The following is a 13091-nucleotide window of genomic DNA, read 5'->3' as shown; positions in this document are numbered from 1 at the left end:
TCTAAGGCACGTATTTTAGGCGAGTGAAAAAAGGAAGAGGACAGTCTTATACTGAATATGTTAAATTCAATTGGAGATTTCAATTTTAGTATACCAGGAACTGGATGGAATTATCTAAATCCTGCTTATTTCAACTGGTAGCTGAAGCAACACAGCTGCAAGTACTGAAGATTAGTTTTAAACATTAGAAGAAGGCACAGCATGAACAGTATCCCAGGTCAGATGTGGCATACAAGTCACAATGCTTAGCTTTACACCTTAAACCAAAACCATACAAGTCATATGGCTTAATGTGATTCCTTTGGCAGTGATTGGTCTTGGAACAGTTTTGCAAGGGTTTCAATCTATATGTGTGCTAGCACAATGCATGCACATTAGCACTCAATAAGATGAAATGGGGACCAAATAGTTAAACAATATAAATACAAAGCTTACTGTAAAGTACTTTTCAAGAACTTGACCTAACTAATTATACACATTTTCAGCAACTTAAAAAATGGTTCACACATGCTGCCTTAAAGCAATCCATTTATTTAACTCCTTCACCAGACTTAAGGTTCTCTACAAAGACATAAAGAATGCTGTTTTTGTTTCTCTTTTGGACCTTTTGGATCTTAAATGCAAGAGATTGACACCAAAGCTTTATAAATCAAGTTTTTATAATTTCATTTAATTAGCAATGCTGATGTCTAAATCTGTTTTAAATGTCATGGTATAATTAAATAAACGTACTCAATGCATTAAAAATTACAGATTAGCAACAATGTCAAGAATCCCATTAAAATCCAACATATCTAAAACAGTCAAGATCCACTTCAGACAATAGCTTCTCTGAAGCCATGTAACAAGATTAGGACCTCAATGCAGAAGTTTGGTAGAAGGCTTCATGGGCTCCATCTTCAAGATTAAAGAAAGGCAAAATTGTATTTCACAGATGAAGTCCACTGGAAATCCACTATCAATGGACAACATAGCTTTTTGAAAATTCTAATAGGTAGTCCTTTAAACTGTTTTTTTGCTCTTTTTTCTAATGAGAGATTTATGAATATGTGGAATTACACCTCCATCAGCAATTGTTGCTTTGATTAATGAATCCAGTTCTTCATCACCTCTTATTGCAAGCTGCAAATGATGAGGAGTAATTCACTTTACCTTCAAATTTTTAACTGCATTCCCTGCCAGCTCAATAACCTCAGCTGTGAGGTACTCTAAGATAGCAGCACTTATACACTGCAGCTGTAGCCCCCATGTGTCCATGACTTGTCATCCTTGATTTCAGATGCCGGTGAATATGACTAAGAGGAAACTGTAAACCGTCTTACTGTGAATGGGATACCATCTTGGTTTTCATCTTTCTGGAGTCCTTCCTAGCTTTTCCTCCAGCCATTTTAAATGATGTCTGTCCACCCACAGGAGGAGAAACAAAGAGAATCATTTAGGCCAATCAAAGAAGACTACTTTTCGGATTTCAATTACCACTGCTACTATTTTGCAATGGCTCCATTTAAAACTTGCATGTTTGCCAATTTTTGAAAGGCTATGTATGAAATTGGCAGATCTGATTGCAACCTCATATGGAAGAGATGGAATTGGTTCATGATTTTTTATATTAATTGAGAGAGAGAGGGAGGGAGGGAGGGAGGGAGAGAGAGAGAGAGAGAGAGAGAGAGAGAGAGAGAGAGAGAGAGAGAGAGAGATTTATACCCTCTCTTGAGTTAGCTTCCTGTTCCTGTGCAAGAAATGTATTCTGATTGGTTGTCAGACTCCCATGGGGCTATGCAGTGGTAACTTTGTAGATTGTCTTGAGTCCCAGGTTTGACTGAGCCTTGTTGGGTGATGCAATCTCCCCAGGTGCCACTAGTGAGTTCTGTTGCTAGATGGGTAGAGGATTAATCCTATCATGTCTTGAGGGCCATATCTTAATCCCATCATCCTGGAGCCGAAGGGGAGAAATATACTTCTCCTTTTCTCATCCATATTCTGCCTTTTTAATATTTCCTAAAACATTTCATTCTTCTAGGAGAGGGGTGGATGCTAATGTTCTACAATTATATCCCTATTTTACCCATGAGAAAGATATGTATGTCTTTCCTATTTTAAAATCTGTGGTGCCTAAAAATGTTTACATTTCGACAGGGTTGTACCCAAAGTACAATAAAGTCTATATCTTTAACATGCAAAAAGTTCTGAATGTGTATATTCACTCATTTAGTCCTGCACTCTAAACTGAACCTCAATTTGCCTCAGTGTTTGCAGAAAGTTAATGTTATGGTCCAACCAACAGGCCAAATATGCTGATTTCAAACAGGAGGTCTCTTTTACAGTTAACCCAACACCCCAATGCACTAGAAAGACTGTGATAACCCCAATTTGAACAAATCTGGCATGTCTTCAATTGTCAGTTCCATAAAAAAAGTAAGTTAAAAAGAACCCAGGTATGATATTGCAAACAAAAATTGTTAGAACAAAAATCAAATGATTTACAAATGTTTTCAGGAAAGGAAGAAAGTCATGAGTCCAAATCAGTAACCAGATCCAACCTTTCTCCCATTTTTGTCTCTTTCTGATTCTGCTTTGCTAATTGTCACCTCTTTTACCCTCCATTTTTTTCCCAGGTGGAAAAATGTGCTAGAAATATTTTTGCCTCAGGACAGAAATATCCTAAAAAAAGGACGAAGTAAACCTCATATTTCTCCATCAATATGGTAGCTAGAGCCATTCTAGAGAATTGCAGAAATGGACAGCCAGCCTCCTCACTAGCTAGAAACCTCTTTGAGTCATTTGAAGCCAGATCTTTTAAATCACAGAGTGGGCTTGAACCCAAACAAAATGACCTTTGAGTAGGAATAGGCCGTCAGGGATATCCAGTGAGGTAGATTTTCAGATTTTACAGGCGCTGGAAGAAATTCCTTCAGTTCCTTTCCTTTATCAACTCACAAGCATAGTATTCCTGGGTCCCTAAAGCAATCGTAGTTTGGAGTTAAGTTTCATAGCCGGGAACAACCAGTTTGCATTACCTACAGACAGAATCATATGAAGGAGAAATACTTCAATATCTACCCTTCAATTCATCTATACTCCCAATTCTGAGAGGACCATGGCTTGTAGAAACCAAGCAGTACAGTTTGCATCCCTGCCAAAGAGCACATCCCAACTATAGACAGGACACCTTAGCTTCTCCTTCATGTGTTGAAGTATCCATTTAACACTACCATTAAAAGACCAGAGCTCTTGGCACAAGCTTCAAAGAAATGGTGTTCGTTTGCTTTTTCTTTCTCTCGACTCTTTATTTCAGAAACATTCTCTCTCCATTCCCAAGTGAAGTGGTGACTGTGCGAGCAACAAGTGTTTCCCCTTATTATTTTTGAGTGTGGATTTAGGTAAAATTCTGGGTCTGGTAAATTTTTGTTTCTCTTTGCTGTGGCAGGAAGCCTCCAAAATTGTAGTTTTGCTTATTGTAGTATAAGATTCTTTGTGTTTCTGCTTCTGCCTTCTCCACTTCCTTCAGCTGCTCTGCCATTTTCTGAATTCCTTGTCTTTTTTTCACTGAATAAACTTATTCAAATTTCCATAGATCACTGTTTCTTATTTGCTTCTTTTGTATGTTTCTTATCCTTCTGCACCCCCCCTTCAAATCAATGGCATATTATCTGATTTCCTAATAGAGTGCTATTAGTCTCAAGTATTATTTCATATATGGCATTAATGCTTAAGGTGTCATTACTGGACTTCTGGAAATCATATGTCTGTTTAATAAAACATAGTATAGGGTCCCAACAGAATTAGTACTGTGGGAAATTCTGGTTCAAAATATTTAATGAAAATATCACAAATAGTAACTGAAACACATGTAAACACTCATCATCTTAACTGTATACTTTAAATAATTATCTTAAACCAAGGGTATACATTCTGAGGTCCTAGGGTTGTATAAGGCTCTCCAAAGTTTTGGGTGCAGTACCCAAACGTTTATGTCAAAAATTGATAATGAATGTAATTTTTAATGCATAAAGGAGGAAGAGCACAGGATATAATCATAATACACAAGAGGAAATTCATAAGGATGACAACCATAGCACAAATTATATTATGCAATTTAATTGTACTTAAACGCAAATTAATATAAAGCTAATTTTGTTTTCAACCCAATTACATCTACTTTTTGATGAGTGGTTGTTGGCACATTACTCAATGCTTGAGTGTGATCTTTAGTTCAGAAAATTATGAAAACCTTTAATGGAGCACATATGAAATTGAAATAACATCTGGACCGGGAGTGAGAGACTTAGATCTTTAAATAATATCTAAGGGATGTGGTGGCTCAGTGGCTAGGACGCTGAGCTTGTTGATCAGAAAGGTTGGCAGTTCAGCGGTTTGAATCCCTACTGCTGCATAACGAAGTGAGCTCCTGTTACTTGTCCCAGCTTCTGCCAACCTAGCAGTTCAAAAGCATGTAAAAAATGCAAGTAGAAAAATAGGAACCACATTTGGTGGGAAGGTAACATCGTTCCGTGTGCCTTCGGCATTTAGTCACACCAGCCACATGACCAAGGAGACGTCTTCGGGCAGTGCTGGCTCTTCGGCTTTGAAACGGAGATGAGCACCGCCCCCTAAAGTCAGGAATTACTAGCACATATGTGCAAGGGGAACCTTTACCTTTAGGCCACCAATGTGATACCCTTCTGGAACGTCTAATGCTATAGTGTTAGAGATACCACTGTGTGGTTCTGTTTCTTCCTGAGCTGGCAGTTCCAGTTGTTATGCATACTGAACGAGCAGTGAAGCCTTTGGAAACTCCAATTTGGTGTTCCATAGAGTTTTGCTTTCTTCCCCATGTTGTTTAATATCTACCTAACATTGCTGGAAAGGATGGAATGGCCATCCTTTCGTTTGGGGTGAGAATTCATAAATGTGCCAGTGATACTCAACAATACATTGTCATCCCAGTGAGCTGTAAATAATATGGAAATTTTGACCTAGCACTTGAGGTCAAAAGTGAGAGATTGGAGGGATAATAACCTCGGATTAATTCCAAGCAAGATGTAATTCTTGTTTATAGGTTATCACTACGACTTAACATCAGTCCCATATTTAACGTGGGATGTTATCATGCTCTGATTGAAAATGCAGGGCATGTTTCTGGGTTTGTGGTTCCAACTGAAGTAGCAGATGAAGTCTTTTGCCAGGGGCAGGCTTCCTTGGACCAGCAGGCTCTTGCATCTGTGATGCATTCTGCTAGCATCTCACACTTAGACTACTTCAATGCACTTTAGATAAGGTTACTCTTAAAAACAATTCTGAAGCCGCCATTGGTTCATCATAATCACCCTCAATATCTACCTAATGTTATCAAAAAAGAATGCATATTTATGTTTTCATAGTTATACATAATTGCAGTATAATTTTTTTATCCAATAAAATTAGTTTTAATTACAATTTAACAACCAACAACTCAATCAATATTTACAATGATGACAAATACAACCAACATATACAAAGTAACATACTACAATACTGTAAACATATCCATAATCCATAATATAAAGACAGTCACTTCTCATGAGATGGGCAGCTGTACAAATTGGATGAGTGAAATAATCCAAGCTTTAGCAGCTTTACTAATAGGAAAAGGCAGCTTTACTAGCAGGAGGGGGTGGGGGAAGGTTTGTTAGTGCTGCACCTGTTCTTTGGTTGCTGCATTGCTGCCAGCAGACTTCTGAGTCCCAAGTAAGATGTAAGTTAACATCTACAAAGCTTCACACAACTTAGCGCCCTAATACTTATAGGATCATCTCTCCCATTCCTGTTTAGCTCAGCTTGTGTATGCATATAAAGAGAGTCTGCTGAGGATCCTGACTCTTTGTGAGATGAAAAGGGGGAGAATCCAAAGGCATCCCTTTTTGGTTACAGTCTTCTCTGCCCCCTCCTTCCTGTGTAACACATTGCCTGTTAATTCAGGGAGGCCCCACTCTGCTTGCCTTCCTGAAAGCTTTTAAAGCAATCGTGTTCCATTGAGCTTTTGATGTGGATGGTGGACCTGGTCCGCCTCAGTAGGTGTCCTTTTGAGGATTGATAGTTTAATTTCCTTCTCTATTTTCTGTGTTTGTCGACAGCCTATGAGAAAGGTATGAATAAATACATTCTTTATGACATAATCAACCAATGAGTCAATCTATAAGCAGAGGTGCTACCTATTTTGTCCTTGTCCCCATAAAAATCTGTCAAGTGTATCCTTGGCCACCAAAAAATTACCAAGCTTTGCTGCATTGGAAGGAATGTGGCTTTGATTAATCAGGAAATTGATCTATTGCAAACTTTCCTTTTCAAAGGCCATTTATTTTTCCTTCTGCTGCAAATGAACACACGAAACTACTTTCTGTTTTGCCCCAGCTGTACTTTCCATTCCAAGCAAGAGTTTATGACTATTTTTCTGTTTTCCTAGATTCTAACACTGTGTAAGAGCTGACTTGGTAATTGAAGTCACATTTTAATGTTTAGTGAAGGAAACCAGTGCTGTATACTTAAATAAATTCAGCTCTGCTATATATGTTTGTCAGCACTCGATTGCCAGCATGATGATGGTGATCAGATGTTGTTTGAGAGGTTGGATATGCTGATTGGTTTTGATAACTTGAAATTAACAGCTGGATGTATTGCTTGTAAATAGTCGTTGTGGTGAATTCTCACATCCCAGCATAATCGGCTCTTCCTGCCAAGACCTCTTTCATGATTCCTAGAATCATCCCCAGAATCCAACGCTTGTGGCCTTTTTTCAGAAGTCAATCAAGTTTTAGGCTTGATTAAGTCAGATGTAAGGGTGACAATTAACATTTGCACATGCTGTAACAGCTACATGTGTAATGGTTTTATATGCCTTAGTGGCTTGTATCTCACGGACCTTACTCTACATTCTTCACCCAGAATATACACTTTCTTCTTTCTTTTTTTCTTTCTTTTCTTTTCTTTCTTTCTTTCTTTCTTTTCTCTCTCTCTTTATGTCTTTCTCTCTATTTTTCTCTTTTCTTTCTTTTTCTTCTTCTTTCCTTCTTTCCTTCCTTTCTCTTCCTTTTCCTTCTTTCCTTCCTTCCTTCCCTCCTTCCTTCCTTCCTTCCTTCTCTTTCTCCTTTCTCTCTTTCTCTCTCCCTCCCCCCTCTCTTCTTTTCTCTCTCTGACATATGCATAGGTGATTTGTCAGTCTGCTTACAAAGCAGAATTGTGCTTCTTCAGTAAAATGTATAGTTCATTTGCCAGTTAACGTACAATCAGACTTCTGCTCATTGAATAAAAGAATAGTTATTTTTGAAAATGGCAGGCATGGATGATATGGAAGGAGAATAGATTTTCCTAACTGTTGATTTCTACAGTATATGTATTAAGCCTAGATGGCCCTAGTTCCCAGATAGCATGACCAACCTATCTGGAAGACATTGGAATGAAGATGTATTCATCAGAGTAGCATGAATAATCTCCAGCCAAGAGTGTCTTTAGTGTTATATCTCATTCCCAGTAATTTGTGTCCCATTCTGCAGACAAAACAGGCAGAAAGTCTTATCTAGAATATTGCATATCTTCCATCCTATCATTATTCCTCATGGACCAATTCTATTCCATGATTCTTGACCCTATGAAAATACCATCCCTATTTCTCAATCCTATTCTTCCTTCAAAGAGCTCAAAGGACCATACTCATTACATGTAGTCCTAAATTTATAACACTTCATTTAGTGACTATTCAAAGTTATAGCAGCACTGAAAAAAGTGAGAGTTTTTCACATTTATGACCATTGTAGCATCCACATGGTCGTGTGATCAAAATTTGAATGCTTGGCAATTGATTCATATTTATGACGGTTGCAGTGTCCCACCTTTACGTGATCACCTTTTGTAATCTTCTGACAAACAAAGTCAATAGAGAAGCCAGATTCACTTAATAGCCATGTTACTAATGTAACAACTGCAGTGATTCACTTAACAACTCTGGCAAGAAAGGTCATAAAATGGGACAAATTCACTTAACAACTGTCTTGTTTAGGAACGTAAATTTTGGGCTTGATTGTAGTCATAGGATTACCTGTATTTATAACAAACTGACATACAACCAATATACTATAATTGCATAGAATGGCTGATTGAGTGAGTCAATCTTCCATTTAACTGAATAACTCCTATGTATTTATTTAAGCATTAATATGACCCCCTCCCTCAACTCAGATCTGTGAACAAGTGACCCAGTTTGTGGGGGAAAGCTGTTTTCTAACTCCATTTAGCCATTCTAAAGGAAGTTGCTGTCATATCCTGCCTTTAATTGTTGTGACATATCACAGCCAGCACCAGGAAAGATATAATCAGGAGGCTTTACTCAAACCCAACCCCCTCAGCCTTTTTTAAACCATAACTTCCCCCTATAGTTATGTTGGTTGTAGGAGTAAAAAAGAGAAGAGAGATGGGATGCCTAGAGAAGCCTGTCATGTGACCATTTTAAGTCACTATTCTTTTTTAAAAAAATACTTTATTGTTAAAAATAAAAGTTGGACATGGTGCAACCATCGTGGTGTTATCTCCGTCATACAAAAACTAAAGTATAACATGAATATCTTATGCATTCCACATAAATTACTAATTATATACACATATGTAACTCCTTATAAATGTTACATTTACATAATATAATACATATATTACATCTTCTTTCAATCTATACATCCTTGTTCTTTCCATTCTGACTTCTGTTCCTCAAATCCAACCATTGGTGAATCTCATAATATTCTGTCTCTCCTTTGGTTTTTCGTTCCAGTGTTAGTCTATCACATTCAGTCTAATTTTTTTAAAATTTCCCTTTCTAGAGGTATGTTCTCACTCTTCCATTGTTGGGCATAAACTCTTCTTGCTACTATTATGATATGTAATGTTAAATATGTTAACCCTTTATTTTGACCTTCTTTTATAATTCCTAATAAGAATAGTTCTGGTTTAAATTCCAATTTAAGCAGAAATTTAAGCCATTATTCTAGCCTGTCTCAGAAATGAGCTGGATGATTTTCCCCACCCCACCCCACCCCAAAATATTCCTTGATCAATTCGGTTGATGGGAGGAGTTGGTTTAGCCATAAAGAGCACAAAGATATTTCAGGCTAAAAACTAAACTCCCTTTGGGTAAATGTCCACAATTAGTTCATACAATATGCTTTAAGCAGGACATGCTTACAAAACTATATTTCTCACATTTATGATTTTAAAATATTTGTCCCATATTTCTGAACATTTTTTAAATTATTTACATTTTTTAAAAACAATGTTTTATTTTCCTAGCCATCTGACAAAAAATGTTTAGCCAGATTCTACTTTTATTTCTCCAATCAACCAGAATCTGGATAGCCTCTGTGGATCTATCTAGAACAACTTGGCACTGCTAGCTTGATGTGGTCAGTTCACCACCTCCAGTTTGTTACTGCCAGCTTGCCACCTCCAAGTCGCCTCTGTCAACTCACTGCTGCCAAGTCACTGAAGGGCAACTCCACATGGCCAACTTACTGTATGGACAACTTACCATGGGTGGCCGGAGGGAGAGCTGGTGGCTGGATAAGATAGCAGACAGACAGAGTGTAGAGTGGCAACAGGAGCCCAGGGCTTCTTATTTCACATTGCTATTGCCACCAAGCTCCAGACCAAAGAGGCTAGGAATGGTAGTGGTGGGTGGGATGGGTGGCAGGGAGGAGGCAGCAGCTGGGACATCCCGTTTTCACATCCCTGCTGCCACTGCTGGCTTCACCAAGATGGCTATGTGTTGTCCCAAGCTTCTGTCAATAAACTAAATATCAATTGATTTTGTGTCCAAGGTTTCTCAGCATTGCTCAAGGTGAGGTGGGATAGTGAATTGTAATTATTTTCATTTGGGCATAGTTTCATCTTAGCTTTTTCCTTTATTTTTGCTATATGTTGAACCTCCATCAGCTTCCTTTCTCTAGCCCTTCCTCTCAATTACCTGAGGTTTTTTTTTTTTAGGAATATTGAGAACTGCTACCCAACACAGAGTTCAAATCAACAATGTATGCTCTGTTACCTTTCACCTGGGCACTTTAGGCTTCTTAGCGCCTCTTTGGTATTACTAGTGCTCCCTACATTAAGATAGACTGCTATGTTATTTATTCAACAATTCACTTGTCAATGGGAAATTCCATGTCAAATATTCTCCTAAAAATATCCTGTATTATGTCTGTAGATATCTTGAGAGTCAAAGGAAAGCCCATCTTAATCATTGCTCCTCAAGATCAGCACAATAATAAAGCAGAGCCATGGAGACATGCCATCGGAAAGGACTAGTGTGCAAGCCAAAACAAAGTCTATTTAATTTATCCATATTAGAGAAGAATCTTGATCTTAGAAAAAGTCTATGATAGAATAAGGCACATTTGAAGACAAGGCAAATATAGACAGTAACCTATCCTTGGAGGAGGGAGTGGAGCTACTGTTGAAAATGTTAAAACACATATGTGCATACACACGTACATGCACACACAGAATATATGTATATATATATATATATTTCAGTATATTTCAGAATTACAGGAGGCACACGCCCTGCTAGAATTCTGGTTTTCACAGTCTCTTTGCTTGTCAAACCTAATATCAAGTGAACTAACCTAATTTGACTTGGCAAAGGCTCATACAATATGGGCTTGATATCTGTGACACAGTCTTTTGAAGTTTCTTATAAACAATGTTTTCTCAGCTTTGGAACAGGGAGTGAAATAATAAACAATGTTTCTGATTCCAAAGCTGCTGCAGAAACCTGCTGATCAGCACGCAGCTCATCAGCAAGAGCAAAACCATGGCTAGGCATCCATATAGGAAGACAATGCTACTTACACTTAATCTTAGATGTGGCCATGCATAGTGTGTTAAAGGCGATGCTTTGCTGGGTCAGCACTTGGCAGACATTAACAAGTAGCTTTGACGGAGGAACGTGATCTGACCCATTCTGGTTAGGAAATTAAGTGTAATTTAAGTGACCACAAATGTGGATTTTCAATCAATGCAGACTTTTGCACTGTCGGTTGCTTACATTTGAAGTAGTTCGTCAAAATAGGAAATTTCTCATTTATGGATTGTCAAATGCAATCTGGAGAATCTGTATTTACATTTAATGTTACTGATGCAGAGGGGAACTTGCTACTGCTTTGTGCTTTTTGGAATTATTAATGGGCTAAAACAAATTATATTGTTGGTGATAGTGATGATGGCAGTAACAGATTGTCTCAGATTTATCCTCATAACAACTTATCCAGACAATCAGGCTGAAAAATAGGGATGTCTCAGGATTACTAAATAAGTTTCCTGGCCAAAATCCAGTCTTATCCCAATTCAATATGCAAAATACTGCATTATATTACCTCTTAATTTAGAGCTGTGTTTCTCAAACTTGGCAACTTAAAATGCATGGCCTTCAACTCTCAGTATTCCCCAGACAGCCATGATTTAACAGGATCTAGGAAACATTGGATGGAACTGCCAAACCAGCATCTTCTGCTAATTTTAGTGCTTTTTAAAAGATAGTTCAGAGTACAGTTTGCACACCTGATCTGAGATGCCCAGGAAAAAAACAGTATGCCTATTGAGACAGTGTTTTCAGAACTGATTTTTTTTAATGGACAAATATTGTTATGTTTTTGGCATTTGCATATTAGTACAATAAAAAAGTCTTATGGTAGCTGATAATTTCTTCTATTCCCTTTATTTTTTATGTGCTACTAAAAATATTTTTTTATCATGTAGTCTTTAGTCTGCGAACAGGAAAACCAATATATCCATGATATCCAGCAGGTTGGCTGTGTACCTATTTGTTTCCTATGCACAAATTACCAAAATCAACCTCCAGTTAAAAGGACCCCAGGTAGAAGGACTAAGACAGGAAGTTATCTGAGTTTACTGTTTTCTTGTGCAAATGTAAGCAGGATGGACTTTGCAGTGAAGAAAAAGAGACAGTAGAATTATAGACAAAGCCTACTCACTCCCCCTTTTAAGGCACTCCAAACATCAATCCTTTTGCTGCTTAAAATGGATCTTGAATAATTCACTAGGGCTGCAGAAGCTCTGCTAAGTGGGAATTTCCCACACCAGAAATGGGCCCTTCCTTATCAAAAACTGCACCAAATGTACCTTTGTACATTTTCGGTATGAATAGTTCAAGGCTGCTATTGCCAGACATAGTAAAAGGCCTAATGTCCTGATTCTATATGGCTAGATGGGCACATCTCCCCATAACTTATGGTTCCATTTCCAGTGATAATATATATGAAATCAAAAATATGACTGAAGATTTCACCACCACCACCAACAGAAATTGGAAACCAGCAGAGAGAACTCTGAAATGAACAAGGGTAGGAGTATTAAAAGAAAGTAAGTAGAAGACTACTATGACAATAACATCAAGTCTTCTGAAGTTCTCAAATAATTCTTACTCCCCTCTATAGATGTTCTTACATATCAACAAGTAACGAAATTAAAGGCTATCATTGAAGAAAAGGAAATCCAGGGAAATATCTGCAAGTCTTGGCAAAGAGGTACATCTTCAGGGGAAAGGTATGGCTCTTTGTATTTTTGCAAGCTGGACAGGTCAGTCCAGCCTTTATATCTTCCAACAGCTATCTTCCAGAGATAACTATGACTAACAGTCTGATCTTCCTCTTGGTGTAGAAATCCAGTTTTGAAATCTAGCCTAGCAAGTCCATAGAGCATGCCAGAATTCTAAATTGGATGTTAACCCGACCACCACTTGGCCCATTGCCTTTTCCTTGGCTTGTTGTGTACCCTGAACTAGAAATGTTATTTCAGAGGTATATGATTGACCACAATGACAAATAGTGCTGCATTAGATAGCAGCTTGGACTTAAATGACATTCTCACCTTTCATGAGTTTTAGGATTCTTTTTGTCTTAAAAGAAACGGCATGGATTTTTACCTTCTTTTAGAAATTTACATCCTGGTATCAAATATTTCTATGTCCAACCTAACTATTGATAATTGATATATCGATAAGAAAGGAACAATTTCCTTTATTACTTTCAACAGGAAGCATATTGGTGTTCTTTCCC

At 37.7% G+C, this 13091-nt stretch overlaps 1 pseudogene across 1 annotated transcript; it reads right to left on the bottom strand.

Moving 5' to 3' along the window:
- Window positions 1–704: 704 nt before the first annotated feature.
- Window positions 705–1387, bottom strand: LOC309384177 (histone H2A.Z-like; annotated as a pseudogene). The gene has a single exon. The product of its transcript is annotated as a histone H2A.Z-like (transcript).
- Window positions 1388–13091: the final 11704 nt, after the last annotated feature.

This window comes from Natrix helvetica (assembly GCF_964273705.1).
Source record: "Natrix helvetica genome assembly, chromosome: 1".
Classification (NCBI taxonomy): Eukaryota; Metazoa; Chordata; class Lepidosauria; order Squamata; family Natricidae; genus Natrix; species Natrix helvetica.
The sequence above is the reverse complement of the archived record's forward strand: the minus strand, read 5'-3'. Positions and strand labels throughout refer to the sequence as shown.